This window comes from Lithobates pipiens, unplaced genomic scaffold (genome assembly GCF_037356315.1).
Source record: "Lithobates pipiens isolate NorthernLeopardFrog02 unplaced genomic scaffold, aLitPip1_a1.2 Scaffold_22, whole genome shotgun sequence".
NCBI classification, from domain to species: domain Eukaryota; kingdom Metazoa; phylum Chordata; class Amphibia; order Anura; family Ranidae; genus Lithobates; species Lithobates pipiens.
The window spans coordinates 296692066-296707251 of record NW_027507784.1 but is presented as its reverse complement, the minus strand read 5'-3'; the positions used below and the strand labels follow the sequence as shown (position 1 = coordinate 296707251).

General features: G+C 41.6%; 1 protein-coding gene across 2 annotated transcripts in view; it reads right to left on the bottom strand.

Annotated features, from left to right (window-relative positions):
• The window catches only part of CRAMP1 (cramped chromatin regulator 1), a 92548-nt gene that overhangs the window by 64770 nt on the left and 12592 nt on the right, over nt 1–15186 (bottom strand). The gene's annotated exons all lie outside the window — the stretch shown is intronic.

Sequence of the window (15186 nt, the reverse complement as noted above, 5' to 3'; positions counted from 1 at the left end):
AGGCAAGCAGTGTAAAATACTTGAATTTGACTTATTAGCATCATGTAGTCCTTGTTACAGCAGAGCTCAGGGTGAGGGAGAGCAGCCAAAAACTATTATGCTGTAGTGCTTAGGTGCCAACAAGGAACATGCTGATTGGAGGAGAGAGAGGAGCTTATAGGTCTGCCACTTCTACTTTTACTGCAAAGCTACAGGCTAGGGGAAGGGACAAGATCTGTAAGTGTTACTTAAAGTGTAACTAAAGGCACCAAAGTGAAAGAAATGCGCAAAAGAAGTCCTTTATTTAAAATCACGCTGCTCCCACGCGTGCGTTCGCAGATGCGTGGGAATGCCATGAACAATATTAGCATGGCTACGAGTCTGCCATAGGGCAGAGCTTTTTGGTGCATGTGCGATTTTGAGCGCATTACAAAGGTGTGACCCTAGCCTTAGATACATTCGAGAAAATGTGAGTACTGCATTTTGTTCCATTGACAATCAGGCTTATTTTGTAAAGTAATGCAAAAGGCTTTGATGGTCCAATAACCCAAAGAAACCATTTTCATTTCTGCTAATAAAGTAAAGTAAAAAAAAAAAAAAAAAAAAAAGGAGGAAGAATTACGATTGGTTGTCTTGGGTTACAAATTTTTTGCTTTCACATCTAGTAGGCCTTTGGACAAGGCAAAACAACATGGCCATTCTAAGATGGAAGGTTCCTAGTGCAGAGAACAAGGTAACAGGAGGAGGAGGTGGAGATCTCCCATGTGTGCTATTAAATTGTACCAGAGCAGAACAGTGGGACTGCAGAATGAAGTCAGTGGGTATTTTTAGACTGAAATCTAACATCGTGAAAGAACACAATCAGCTCCGGCAAACCATCTCCTCACAGAGAGGATCGTGGGAGAAAAACTTTACATTAAAAAAAAAAATATATATATATATATATATATATATATATATATATATATAGATGTGCAAGAAAAGCTAAAGCTGCCAACCAACCCTTGGAGGGATTTTAGAACTGGATTTTATGCAAACAAAAATTAAATTATTAAAAAAAAAACAAAAAAAAAAAAACCCAAAAACTAAGGCCTCCCTAAATACCCCAGCTTCCAACATCTGATGGGGACAAGGCATGCTTAAGCTAGCCACACAAGATTAAAATTGCATTTGAAAATGGTAATTTTTGAAAAGTTCATTCAAATATTTTTATGGGGACAAATTGATGATAATTTTTGACCAGTAAAGAGAAAATTCCAAGTCAAGGGATGGAAAAAAAAAATTGCGCTTCTTTTCTGAACGTTCTAACTGTAAAACGTGTTTTCTGAAATCAAGAGTTAAAATTCGAACTAATGGGATGGCAAACAAAATTACTACGGGCTTTCTAACATTTCCCAAGTCAACGGTGGAACAACCATTTTTCTGAATTTCTGCGTGAACAACGAACTTCAGTTCGGCAAGGTGTGAATGGGGTCAGTCCTTATTTCTTTGCTGCAGTGCCATTTGGCTGTGGCAACAAGAGAGAAATATTAGCCACATGCTCATCCATACCCACAGGTGCCTAAACTAGGCGCTGTGTGGATGGCCCAGTGCTGTCACATGGGCCTAGGGAATTAGTCCATGGCCCTGTGTAAGCTCCGACAAGTTGGTTAGATGGATGAACTGAGCGACATGGGGGGCAAGAAAAGGGGAGTATAAACTTCTTGGAAAGGGGTATGGGTTAGAAGACTCTTTGCCCTGTGTGGGCAAAAGAAAGATTCACTTCAAAAAAGGTATCTTTTAAATCAGGGGTAGGCAACCTTAAAGAGGTGGAGATCTACCTGAACACCATGAGAGAAGTCAAAGATCTCTGGGCACAGTGTCGCTCCAGACACCTGATTTTAACTTCAAATTGCTGTACTACCCTGTCGCAAACATGTGAATTGCATGGCAATCATGGGTTTAATTCAGGTGGAGAGAAGGCAACACATCGCCTGCTCACCACCTGTCTAACACACTTGGATTGCTTTTCAGAGGAGCAGCAGTGATTGCTGCACTTGTGAATGAGCCCTTCAAGGCATTGTGTAGCGCATCAGTGTGAAAGCAGCCCTATACTATTATGCCCAGGGTATTGCTTCACACTGACCTGAATATCTCTTCTATTCTGCTGTTGGCACCACTTACCAGGATAAGAGGTGGAATGCAGCTGGTATCACTACACATGGGACAGGAGCCAGCACTTCACCGGAGGCATTGGCTTAGGTGTCTCTTGCTCCCTACAACTACAACTTTACACATAGTCCCTCTATATTGCCCTCTGTTTGATGCTCTGGAATGGCGGGTCAGCAAGCCCACACCACAAACCACTAGTAGATTGTGATCTACAGGTTGCTGACCCCTGCTTTAAAGCTTCAACTTAGTACCTCATTGTTGAGTCAACGCTGTATTTTATGTTGTCAAAACTTGCATATCTGCTGACCAGTGAAGATTCTTCCTAAGAAATGTCTTTCACTAATAAACAAAGGTTAATCATTTTTAAAAATAAAAAGTGCACTTATCCTTTTGTCCTGACCTAACTGAATGCACCCCAAAAGGATGCATACCTACCTTAGTCTGGTGGGCACAGGCTCCAGTGTTTAACATCCCAGCTGTACCTTCCCATTAAAAGGGAGGAGGGAACAAAAAAAAAATTACACACACACACACACACACACAAATATATTAAAAAAAAAAAAGATTTGGTATTATTAACTTAGAATGAGCAACTCTTTCCATGTTGTCCACAAAGTGGGTGTGGTCGGGTGCAATACGTCACTTCCACACATAGTGAAACGCAGGTGGAGCGCAAACTGCGCCCCCACATCCACTTGCATGTTTTTAATTTTACTGTATGTCTTACGGCTTTTGGAGCCATTTTATTGAATAAACCACCACCCCCCCCCCCCTTTTTTTTTTTACGACATACTTCACCATGGGAGATTGTTCCTTATTTCTATGTCTAACTTGGATGGGTGTGGCCATTCCTATTTGAATGCTTTATTGGAGAAATCACCGGACCTGCTGAGACGGATCTCCAGATCTATTCCAACATCCCAAAAGGCCATCATGATTTCTGTAATAGGGATCATCTCCATCTGGCGAGTAGGTCATTTGCTTGGTGTGGTGGAGGATTCTACAGTCACCTAATCATTGGCTTAACCACCTTCTTACAGGAAATATTGGATGAGCTTCTTTTTTGGCCTTGAATTACTTTGTTTCTGGCCACTAATGAGTTGCAATTCACCAAGCTAATCATATTTTGTGTTTGAGCACAGTGATGCACATTTATGATTGTTGGAGTATTTTCCATTGAAGTGAATCCAGTGGTTGCACATTTTAATTTCCACTGTTTGTTTTTCTAATTAAGGTATTTACCTATAGTAAGTGCGGTTCATCACCCATACATTTTCAGTTCACAAAGTGTTTTATGAATCTTGTAAGTGAACGCCGATAAAAAGTAAAGAGTGAAGGCAGACGAATCCTAGTTAATAGTATAAATACCAAAACAAAAAAACACACACAGTGCTGCATTATAATGCGACAACTAAAGGGTTTATTCATGCAGCCTTATAACGATGATGAAAGGTCCGCTATGACAAGATCTAATCCAAATTTAACTCCCCTTTTATTGAGAAAAAAAAAAAAAACATTCCCCTCTGGGAGATCTATCTATATTACAAGGATTTTGACAAACTTTGCTGCGGACTCCTACCTTTTGCTATTCAGAAAAAAAAAAAAAAAAAAAAAAAAAATTAAAGTGTGTTTGTCTGTGCCCATGTGGAAAGTGACTCTAAAGGGAGTGGTTTCATAATTATCAGTTAGCTGCTGCACCTGCAGAGCGCTAATGTGGAAGGGTCTGCAACCCCTTAGATGTGATTTCCTATTGGGAGTATCTCACCATAAATGACATTTTTGCTGCTGGGGATGCCTGAAATCTGACTTGCATCTCAGTGCAGACTTCTGGAAACATCAGTGAGCCAATCACATAAGCAGGAAATTAGGTTTCTGGGGCATTCTGTACACTATCTATGGGTACAGGTGGCCATATTGCATTGCACGGTACAGAAAATGACAGCGCTGCAGATGGAAAAGGAAAGGCAATTTTTGATAACATTCAATTACAATAGGACTTTGGTCGCAGATGTACATATAAGGGGTGCAACGTATCGTCACCGATCCGTGATCCAAATGGGTCACCCCGCTCGGATCGGCACACACCGCGGTACGCAGCCTCACGAAAGGCTGCGGCTTTGGCCTAGCTCCGGAGTGGCGCCCATCTTGGTGCACCCGTCGGTTCCTCTCCCCTCTGTGTACAGTGGCAGGGAGAGATCGGGTGGCAGGGAGAGATCGGATGGCAGCAGCGCTGTGGGCTGCATCTGTAGTGCCCACAGCACTGCTCTGTGACAATTGCAGTCATAGCCATCCCTCCATACCCCGCAATACTCTACCATACCATACCCGCCCAATACTCTGCCATACCCGCTAATACCCAGCCATGCTCAACCAATATTACAGTGGGGGAGATTGTGGATATTATAGTGGGGACTATATAGTGGTGGAATTTTCACAGGTTTTTGCTAATTCAATTATTATTTTCTGATCCGAAAAATGATCCGATCCGTGACTCTGATCCGAGGAACGACCCAACATTTGATCCGTTGCACGTATACATACATACATACATAATATAAATATATGTATGTAATTTATAATTTGCCATTTTTCCCCCCACGAAAGTGGAGTTACCCTTTAACTCTACAGCATCTGCCACAATATATATCAGTTTTCCATAGAATTGACATACCTAACACTAGGATTGTCATTATTATGCCCTTTCATACTAAAACACAGGAGAAGAGGTATCATTATTTACGCACAACTATAGAATACTCCTGGATTGGCCCCGCCTTGGATAGATTAATACACATGCCTAATATTACCAACTTTGAGAATTCGTAGTGATGCAAGACTAGCAGAGAGCGTGTGTCATCAGAGGCTGGTGAATTAACAATCAGTTACTCCCACACATACAGGTCATCTGGTGAGGACCCCACCCAAAACATTCACCTGCTTCAACTAGTTTCCATCTCGGTTTCTTTTAGTAAATGTGCCATCTTTATCAGATAAATATGCCATTATTTTCAATGCACAATAAGTACAGTTCCTATGGCCTGGTCTGTAGTAGGCATAAGGCAGACGTCCCTTGGAGCTTCTTTTACAAGAGAGAGGTTAGCTAGTACAGTAATGAGTATCGCCAGGCTGTCGCAGACCCTGCTGCCACTTCTCCAGTATATGTCCAACCTTTGTAGGAATAAAAAGTACGCTTAACGTTGTCTGTGCCCCAACGCTTCCGTAAAACTGCACTAATCCATCAAACCTGTTGAACCCAACAAGATTGATAGCGAAGGTCTTCAGAGTTTCACAGTGTTTTGGTGCCAAAATAGGTATTAAATAACCAAGAATGAGGAGATCTTTCCAGGTTCTGTTACAAAATGTTTTTTTGAATCTTGCTTGAAGATTGTGAGCTTTGTGGTGGACCCCTATAAATGCCATGGGAGGACGGACATGAATCTTGTAATGGAAGAAGTACCAATGGCGAAATTGAAAAGAAGAGAAAAGAAAAACCAAAAACACACACACACACACACAACAGAATGCCCCCCTACACAGAATTGTCAGCTTTTCATAACTGTTCCAACACCCCTCTGACAAAATGGGTGCCGTTCCATTTTACAGAAAGGGGACTGGGTTATACGTTCCTTCAAAATGACTGGTTCGTGTAACTCTAGCGCCAAACCTGCAAAGTTTTGGGCTAAAAGTTCACGATTTGTGAACTTTGCAAATCCTGCGACTTCACCATAAACCTGAACTTCATCCCTACTGATAACCAATCGCCATCCAATTACATCCAATATTTACTTTCTGGTGAAAAGAGGTGGGTGTGGGAGCCAGAAGACTAGAACTGGACTTTATTCTATTGTACAAACACATGGTTTGTGATGGTCGGCAATCCACATTAATGCTTCTGAGCTACTTCTGCACTCAAAATGACATTTCTGGGGTCAGAAATCAGTGACATTGCTCGAATACATAAACACAAAAATAAATTCTGTGTCAAACCATCCAAAAATGATATTTCAGTTTTTGGAGGACAATTTTAAATTACAGTTTCTTATATATTTTGAGGGGTTCTACTGGTGAGAGGTTCCTGGGTCTGCACATCATGAGGGGCACCCACTATCTTTGTTGGACTTTTGGGGGGGGGCCAAAACAAGGAAAATAGTACTGATTGAATGCCCCCCAAACCTGTGCCAGTTGGATCAGTATGTGAATAGGTTGGTACAAGACATACAGGAACAGCCTCTCAGGATCTAGTAGACCTCAACAAAATGGTGGCCTGTCTCTCCATGACTCTCTGTTGCATAAATGATGGCTTCAGCTCCTGTTTGCCATCAGCAGAGAATTCCACAGAAGCGTTTCCTTGCATGCGTTTGGCTTAGAAAATAAAAACTATACCTAAAAAAGCAAAAATGTTTTCTTAGTTTTAGATAGAGATGGATTAGATCACCTATTGGGTTATTATTGCTGCCTGTGCCCTCGTTAGGAAGTTTCTCCCTCTCTAGTTGCCCTGTTTACCATCATTAAAAGTGGAAGTAAAAGAAAATCCCACATTTTGGATTGTCCCAAAAAAAGTAATAGAAGGGAAATCTTTCAATGGGGACACTAGTTTAGTGACCGGGGGGGGGGGGGGGGGGGGTTGTCCAATGGTTTCCCTTATAATGAAGGGATTTCCTCTCACTTCCTGTCTGGCTATGGGACAGGAAGTGAAGGGAAATCGCCTCAATATCCCAGATATGGCGAAGATAATTCTGACAGGAATTAAAACCCTCCTTTACTCTATGAAAAATGAATAAAGTTTTGCCTACAGTTCTATTTTAAGCCCGACAAGGGTGAAACATGCCTGCGGAATTCTCTACAGGTGGAGAACAGGAGCTGAAGCCATCTTTTACCCACCTCACTCACATTTATATGCAACAGGGAGTTGGTGCCACTCTTTTGTGGAAGAGGAGCGGGGACACAAAGAGGTGCAGAAAGAGAGTTGGGATCAATGACAAAGTGATCTCTCTGTTGATATATCAAAGACACATAAAGAAGACAAGGGCTGGCTTAGCCAATCAGGCTCCATCTATAACTAAAACATCACATTTAGCAGGACTGGCTCTCAAATACCAGATAAGGCCATGATGTTATGTTATGTAATTAAAGGAGAATAATTAATAATTGTATGTTTTGTTCTCAGCCAGTAAGATCTTAATTTTCTTAAAATTAAAGCAAAGCATCTGATTGGCTGTGAGGCAACAAAGTTAACAAGACTACAGTAATTGACTCTCCACTACAGAACATACACATACCTATGTATTAATCTGTACAAATCCACAGCAAGCAAGGAAATATCAGCTCCAGCTGTAGTCAAGAGCTGAATTCTAATTGGCTTCTGCACTTAATACTTCAGTAAACAAGCCCAATTAGATGTACAGTTGAGATATGGCTCGATAGGCCTCATTACTTTTCATGGTATGCAAACAAGACCCATTTCACAATAGGAAGAGTTACTTAATGGCACTGTGCCTGGATGGATTGTTTATGCAGTTATATGATCTTATACACACACACTATTAATGATCGAGGACCCTGTAACACACTACTTTCAGAATATCAGAAGCCAAGGCCGATATGAAGATATTACACTGAAAGGGTTGCCTGGACAAGTTCCCCTTCAGAAAGTGCTCAAAATTGTGATACAAACAGAAAAGAGAATGGGAGAAACAAAAAAAATTTAAAAATGCAGATGAAACATTACTGAGAGTCTAGGATGCGGTCCTTGTCCCTAATGCACTTGTCCCCTGATACACACTATCGTGGGGCTGAACGAAAAAAAGAGCTTGGGAGGAGATCATGTACCAACTATCCGATGTTAGTACAGTGATCACCTCTGCTCAGCCATCACAGCTGTCGGCACTGAACGGATGCTGGTTTTCCAGCCGGCTTCTGTCAGACTGGCTGGTGAACACACGGGCAGAATATCAGCCGGTTTCTGTTTTACCAGCCAATACCGCCCTTTATTTGGCCCATGTGTACCAGATTTAAACTCCAGGGTTGTTTCTTGCTAGCACTGAAAATGTGGCCTGACAAGGAATCAATGGAACCCAGTATAGCTTTACAATTATTATTTTCTGGGAGAACACTGTTTAAAATGGCAGCTATGGCCTTGCAATGTGAACCCGTCAGGAAATCAAGCAGATGAGGAAGAGATTTTACATATTTATTCATCGATATTCAAAGATTAAACTAAACCCAGGAACCTGCATTCACTATATCTGGTCTCCCACAGTACACCGAACATAGAAATACAATTGTTTTAGTAAATATCGTGAATAATAATATAAAACTGCTAAATACCTTTTCTTATCAGCAGTTAGAGCAGTCTCATGACTTCTATCGTTGTCTGGTTAAAGCTTGTAGGAGTTTTCATTCTGCTCTGACTATCCTATGAGGCTGCAGGACCCTTGACCCTCTGTCTGGCTCTGTGCTGATCACATGCACTCTCCCAAGGAAAAAAAAAAAAAAACTCTCTAGCATTACACACCAAACTGAGCATGTGCAGCTTGTCCCCTAGCCTTTGTTCTATCAGGAGATGGTTTGGGGACTGTGGAAGAAGGGGAGGTATAGAGAAGACAGGATCAAACTGCTTTTTTACACCATGCAGAAGATTAAAGCATTTGTTAACAAGTCCACGAGAAAGTTTGTATAAAGTCTGATCATGTATATGAGGCTTAATACTGCATATTGGTTTATTAAACATCACGGGTATGAAAAATTTTGAAACATGGGACTGCACAAAGTCCAACATCACAATCAAGACAATGGAAAGCATCCAGCTAGAAAACAGCGACAGTGAATTAGAATCACTTTTGTCATCAGACACTGAAAGTGACATTTCTGTGACTGAGCGCCGTGCTGCGTGACCCATACCACATTCAACAGAGCACCAAGTTCACACATCACTGAGCTCAGTTGCAGTGACATTGACGTTGCCACTTTCAGTGCCGGTTCACACTAGTGCGATGCGAGAACCCTGCGAATCAACTGCAGGTTCCCGCATCGCACTTGACACGCACGGCAGTTCACACTGCCATATGCGATCTGATGGGGAGTGTCATATGTTAACGACACCCCCATTTCAGCTTGCATATCGCACTGAGAACTGACAGTTCGGACATGAATCGGATCGCATATGTGTGAACACACATGTGATCCGATTCTGGTCCGAACAGAAAAAAGGGTCCTGCGCGCGTTTGGACCGAATGCGGTGCGATATCAGCCATACTATCTGTATGGCTGACATCGCACCCGCACAGACATCGCATGTAATGTGAACAGCAGTGCGCTGCGAATTACATGTGATGTCTGGCATCGCACTAGTGTGAACCGGCACTCAGTGTCCGATGACGAATTTCCCCATAAATCACTATCGCTCAATTCTAAAAGTGATTCTAATTCGCTATCCCCGTTTTCTAGCTGGTCTAAAACCGCTTTTGACATAGAGGGGCACTTTTTGGATGTCATGGACATTCTCAAGTTTCCAGGCAGAAAGAACAGCATATATAATATAAAAGTGCAGGCAGGGAACTAGGGACAAAACTACAGGGAAATTATTTGAGACAGTAATGTAATCTACAGATTACAATGTATTATGTGCGTTATGTTTTTTTGTGCTTTTTTAGAATTTGCCACCAGGCTCCGCCCCCTGCATGTCGCTACGATTGCAGGGAACCAAGCCTGGAACATTGATGCTACAGCGGGTGAAGATCACAAGATCCTAGGGACAAGGCAAGTAACTGTACCTGGATACGGCGATGCAATCCTCAGTATGGCTCGTGGTTACCGCTATTGGTACTGAAAATGAACCCCGAGCCATACGTGGGAATACCTCTAGGGAGGTTAAAGCAATATTTTTATCTATTTATTTCAGGTACTTGTATAGAGGCGTCAATTTAGGCAGCGCTTTACATATACATTGTACATTCACATCAGTCCCTGCCCTCCAGGAGCTTACAATCTAAGGTCACTGACTCACATTTATACATATACATGCTAGGGCCAATTTAGACAGGAGCCACTTAACCTACCAGGTCTTTGGAGGGTGGGAGGAAACCGAAGTACCTGGCGGAAATCCACACAGGCACAGGGAGAACATGCAAACTCCCGGAAGGTAGTGGCATGGTTGGGATTCCAGGGACCCTATTGCAGCTAGACAAAAGTGCTAACCACTACACCAAGCTGCATTAGTTTTATTTTTAAGGCTTTCTTTCCTTTATTTTCACCTGGTGACCCTGGCAGTAAGTCACTTTTTTAACAGAACAAGCTGCTCTACAAATATAGCAGTTACAGATTTGAGACAAACCATTTACTACTGACAGGGGTGTTTACAATAATCAGATTTTATTGCCTCATTTGGAAGTGCAGTGGGGGGGGGGTAAAAATGTGCAGTTGCGCCTGCGGTAAAATCTACCGGATATGTAGCAATCTGCAGATGGCAAGCCTGCCGAGTGCGACACAATTAGGTGAATGGGAAAGCGCTGCATGCGTCCCGCAACCTCATGCAATGCACACAATGCCTCCTCACCGCCTGTCAATCACCTCTGAAGCACAAACTAAACGTGGATCGTGCTTTAGAGGAAAAGGAGATTTAGATGCACGTCTAAATCTACCCTATATCAACCAATATTCCATACAATCTGATATATTATAAAAGGAAAGAATATTTCTATTCTATTTCCTCATTCAAAAGTTAAATTTTCTCTAAGGATTTACACATAACCAGTTGCAATTTTCCTACATTCTGCAACTTATGTAGGGCCTGTCACCCCATGATATTCCATGTAAAACCTCAACAATTCAATCAGCGCTCAAAACTGCCAGCAAACGGATATAGATCAATAGGTAAAATACATCATCAGCAATTGTTTCTACACCCACACTTTTCATTTGATCCAATTCTAACATTTGATTGGATCTGAGCAACTCATTTTATTCTGAAAACATGTTTCTCGATAACTGAATTTTTGATCAAAAATATATCAGTCACACACAAAAAAAAAAAAAAAAAATGCTGAAATGGTTGAAGATCTTTTTAGGTTATTATTTTGATGAAAAATATTTAAAATGAAACTCCACTTTTCCTAGTTCTAAACGTTCCGACAGTCTCTAAATATAAAACTGAACAGATCCTGCTGGCTACCAATCATTAATGGGGGAACAAGAGCTGGCTTTGACACCTTGGTCTCTGTGCTGGGAGTGCCTCCCAGTGACACATATGTGTGGCGTATGGGTGTTAAAGCCCACCCTTTTGTCGTCGTTACACAGGTGGCAACATGTTAAAGAAAGGCTTTTAGAAGAAAAAAATAAAATTAAAAAAAAAGCACATTTTGTTTTTTGGCCTTTGTTTTAAATGGTAGTTATTAAAAATGTACACAGTATGTCCTTAAAATGTATTTGGTGCCCTTTCAAAACAGTACTATTCATATAAAATATGAAAACAATAATAAAAAAAAAAAATAAAAAAAGGAGAAAGTTTTAAAATTAGATGTAGGGCTGCAACTAACGATTTTTTTCATAAATCGATTGGCTGATTATTGTTTCGATTAATCAGTTAACATTTAAAAAAAAAGTGTGGTGTATAATTTAGCTAATATGTAAAGTTTAAAAAAAAAGGCAATTTATTCTTAAATATCTCTATTCAGTGGTAAATATAAATTACCAACTACCGTATATACTCGAGTATAGGCCGACCCGAATATAAGCCAAGGCCCCCAATTTACCCCCAAAAAACTGGAAAACTTATTGACTCGTGTATAAGCCGAGGGTGAGACATGCCTGTCCATCCCTGTGTGTGTGTCCGTCCATCCCTGTGTGTCCGTCCATCCCTGTGTGTGTGTGTGTCCGTCCATCCATCCCTGTGTGTGTGTCCATCCATCCATCCATCCATCCATCCCTGTGTGTGTGTCCGTCCATCCATCCCTGTGTGTGTATCCATCCATCCATCCATCCCTGTGTGTGTGTGTGTGTGTATTCATCCATCCATCCATCCATCCCTGTGTGTGTGTGTGTGTGTGTGTGTGTATCCATCCATCCATCCATCCCTGTGTGTGTGTGTGTGTGTGTGTGTGTGTATCCATCCATCCATCCATCCATCCCTGTGTGTGTGTGTGTGTGTGTGTGTGTGTGTGTGTGTGTGTGTGTCCGTGCAGCCTTGTGTGTGTGTCCAGCCTACCTGTGTCCCAAGCCTCCGTCCCGAGCCGCCGTCGTCCCGAGCCTCCTCTGTCCCGTGCCTCCTCTGTCCTGTGCCTCCTCTGTCCCGTGCCTCCTCCGTCCCGTGCCTCCTCCGTCCCGTGCCTCCTCCGTCCCGTGCCTCCTCCGTCCCGTGTCGTGCCGATGGATCGCCGCTCCAGGATCGCCGCTCTTCTCGGCGGCCATTCTACAATTCAAAAGCCGCGCCTCCGTCCTCCGCCTGTGATAGGCGGAACACTCAATTTCCCAGCAGCCTGTGTTCCGCCTATCACGGACATCCTCTCATACTCGTCCGTAGTATGAGAATGAACGGATGTCCGTGATAGGCGGAACACTGACTGCTGGGAAATTCAGTGTTCCGCCTATCACAGGCGGAGGCGGAGAAGGAGGCGCGGCTTTTGAATTTTAATGTCCGCCGTCTGTCTGCTCGATACGCTGATCGAGCAGTCAGACAGCGGTGACTCGAGTATAAGCCGAGGGGGCACTTTCAGCCTCAAAAAAGAGGCTGAAAATCTCGGCTTATACTCGAGTATATACGGTATGTGGTTAGGGAGCAAAATATCTAATCCACTCTGAGAATAACAGACAGAAGAGATATACTGTATATATAAGAGGGGATAAATACTGTATATACTATTAGAGAAGATATACTGTATATACTAATAGATGAGAGATATAATGTATATAATATGAGAAGGGATATATACTGCAATATACTATTAGAGGGGATATACTGTATATACAATTTGAGGAATGATATAGTGTATATACTATTAGAGGAGATATAGTGTATATACTATTAGAGGAGAGATATACTATTAAAGGGTCAATCTAGTAAATATCATCAGACTCATTAACTTTAACCCCATTTTGTAACTGGCCGATTAATCGATTATGAAAATAGTAATTGATTAATTTCATAATCGATTAGTTGTTTCAGCCCTAATTAGATGCATCTAAAAAAAAATTCAGAACCTTAGACACTCTTGGTCAAATATAGTTGGGTGAACAAGCGGTACTTGAAGTAGACTGTTAGAAGCATTAATGACAAGTACAAAAAGTACCAAATTTTACCTGCGTAATTAGCATATTATTTGCCCTTTTTTTCAAGGAATACCTGGAAATTCTTAATATAGGTTTACACAAGGCTGCATGGTAAAAAGCAGCATTTTTACCATGCAAGCTAGTGCAGTATCAGCTCCAATAGGAAGCACTGCGATGCAAAATTCAGCATGTCACACTGCTTGTTCTTTTTTCAACAACTTTATTTGAAGAGTCAAAATGCAGACGTTGCATTTTTTCCCAAACTGCACCCCACATCACACCGGTGTTGTGTTGTGAACTAGAATCAATGTTTTCTATATGCCCTAGCTTTCATCTTTGTTTATCCAGTGCAGAAGAACGCACCGCACAAAGTGAGCCCTAAATTGCACAAAAGAATTTAAAAAAAATAATAACCCCACAAAAAAATGCAGCGTTATCAACCAAACAGACTACAGATGTCATTTTCTGAACCAGGTTAGAAAACTAGAGTAAATATTAGATAATTTCCTGAGATCAAAAATATGCATAACTTGTATTATTAATATATAACAAAAGGAATGCAAAAATAAAGTTACATGGACTACCAACTAAACATGCTATATGCCCAAACCAATAATTCTGTCCAATTACGCTGGTCCCAATAACGCCAAGATCCAAAGCATCAAAATAAATAAATAAATAAAAAATAAATAAAATAGGAGATTGTAAAATAGCATACCAAAGTTTATATTGCACACTGCCCACAGAACGTTCAATACCCTGACCAAGTGTCACCTGCAATACCTGGACTGCATTTGGGTGAAAAGTGAGAAGTAACCTCACAAAAAAAACAAAAAAAATAAAAAAAAACACAACAACATGGAAATGCAAAATGGGGCGCCACTGAAATCACAGCATGCAACTAGTATCATATTTGTAAAAGCGAAAATATTTCACCATCTGTGCCTGGGCTGAGCGTGTGCATAAAAACATCCATATCTCCGTCTTGCTTACAAGTGCATGTGTGTGCTGTACAGATTTTTTCCCACACACCTCCTCTCTTATTCCCCTAGAAGTGGTCCTAAAATGCCCCCCTCACACCCGTCTTCCAAAAATAAATAATACATTCTGTTCCTGGTATTTCCAAATCATTCACATAAAAATCTGAATATCTTGAGTCAACTAAATAAGAACAAGATGGCAATCGAAAGTATGCACATTTAACACAAAACAAAAATTTACTTCTGAACACAAGGGAAAAAAACAAAAACATGTTGTTGCGATTCGTTAATGCATTGCTGAAGCATAGTCTGGGGGTTCAGAATCCTACTCAAGAAATGAAAAAATTTAAACACTGGCTATAAATGCACAGAGTTATACAGAATCATTGGAATGTGTAAAAAAAACGCAACAGACATGCGTCTTTGGCCCCTTTCACACGGGGTTGTCCGTTTTTACTGATCCGCTTGTTCGGTGGGGATCGCTTAGATGATCCCCGCTGAGCCTGCGGATGACAGGTCCGCCTCTGCACAATGTGCAGGGACGGACCTGTCAGAGAGACCGCTCTCCTCTATGGGTGGGGAAATCACATGAGTACGGACCACCTGTCCATTTTCATCTGATCCGATAGATGGATGGAAATTAGGACATCGTCTGGATTTTGCGGAGCAGATCGGATGTCAGCAGACATGTCACCGCTGACATCCGTCGCTCCATAGAGATGTATGGAGCGACCGTTCAGATCCGTAGAAAAAAAATGACAGGCGAAACATGTGAAAGGGCCCTTAAAGTGATTGTAATGTTTCTTTTTTTTTT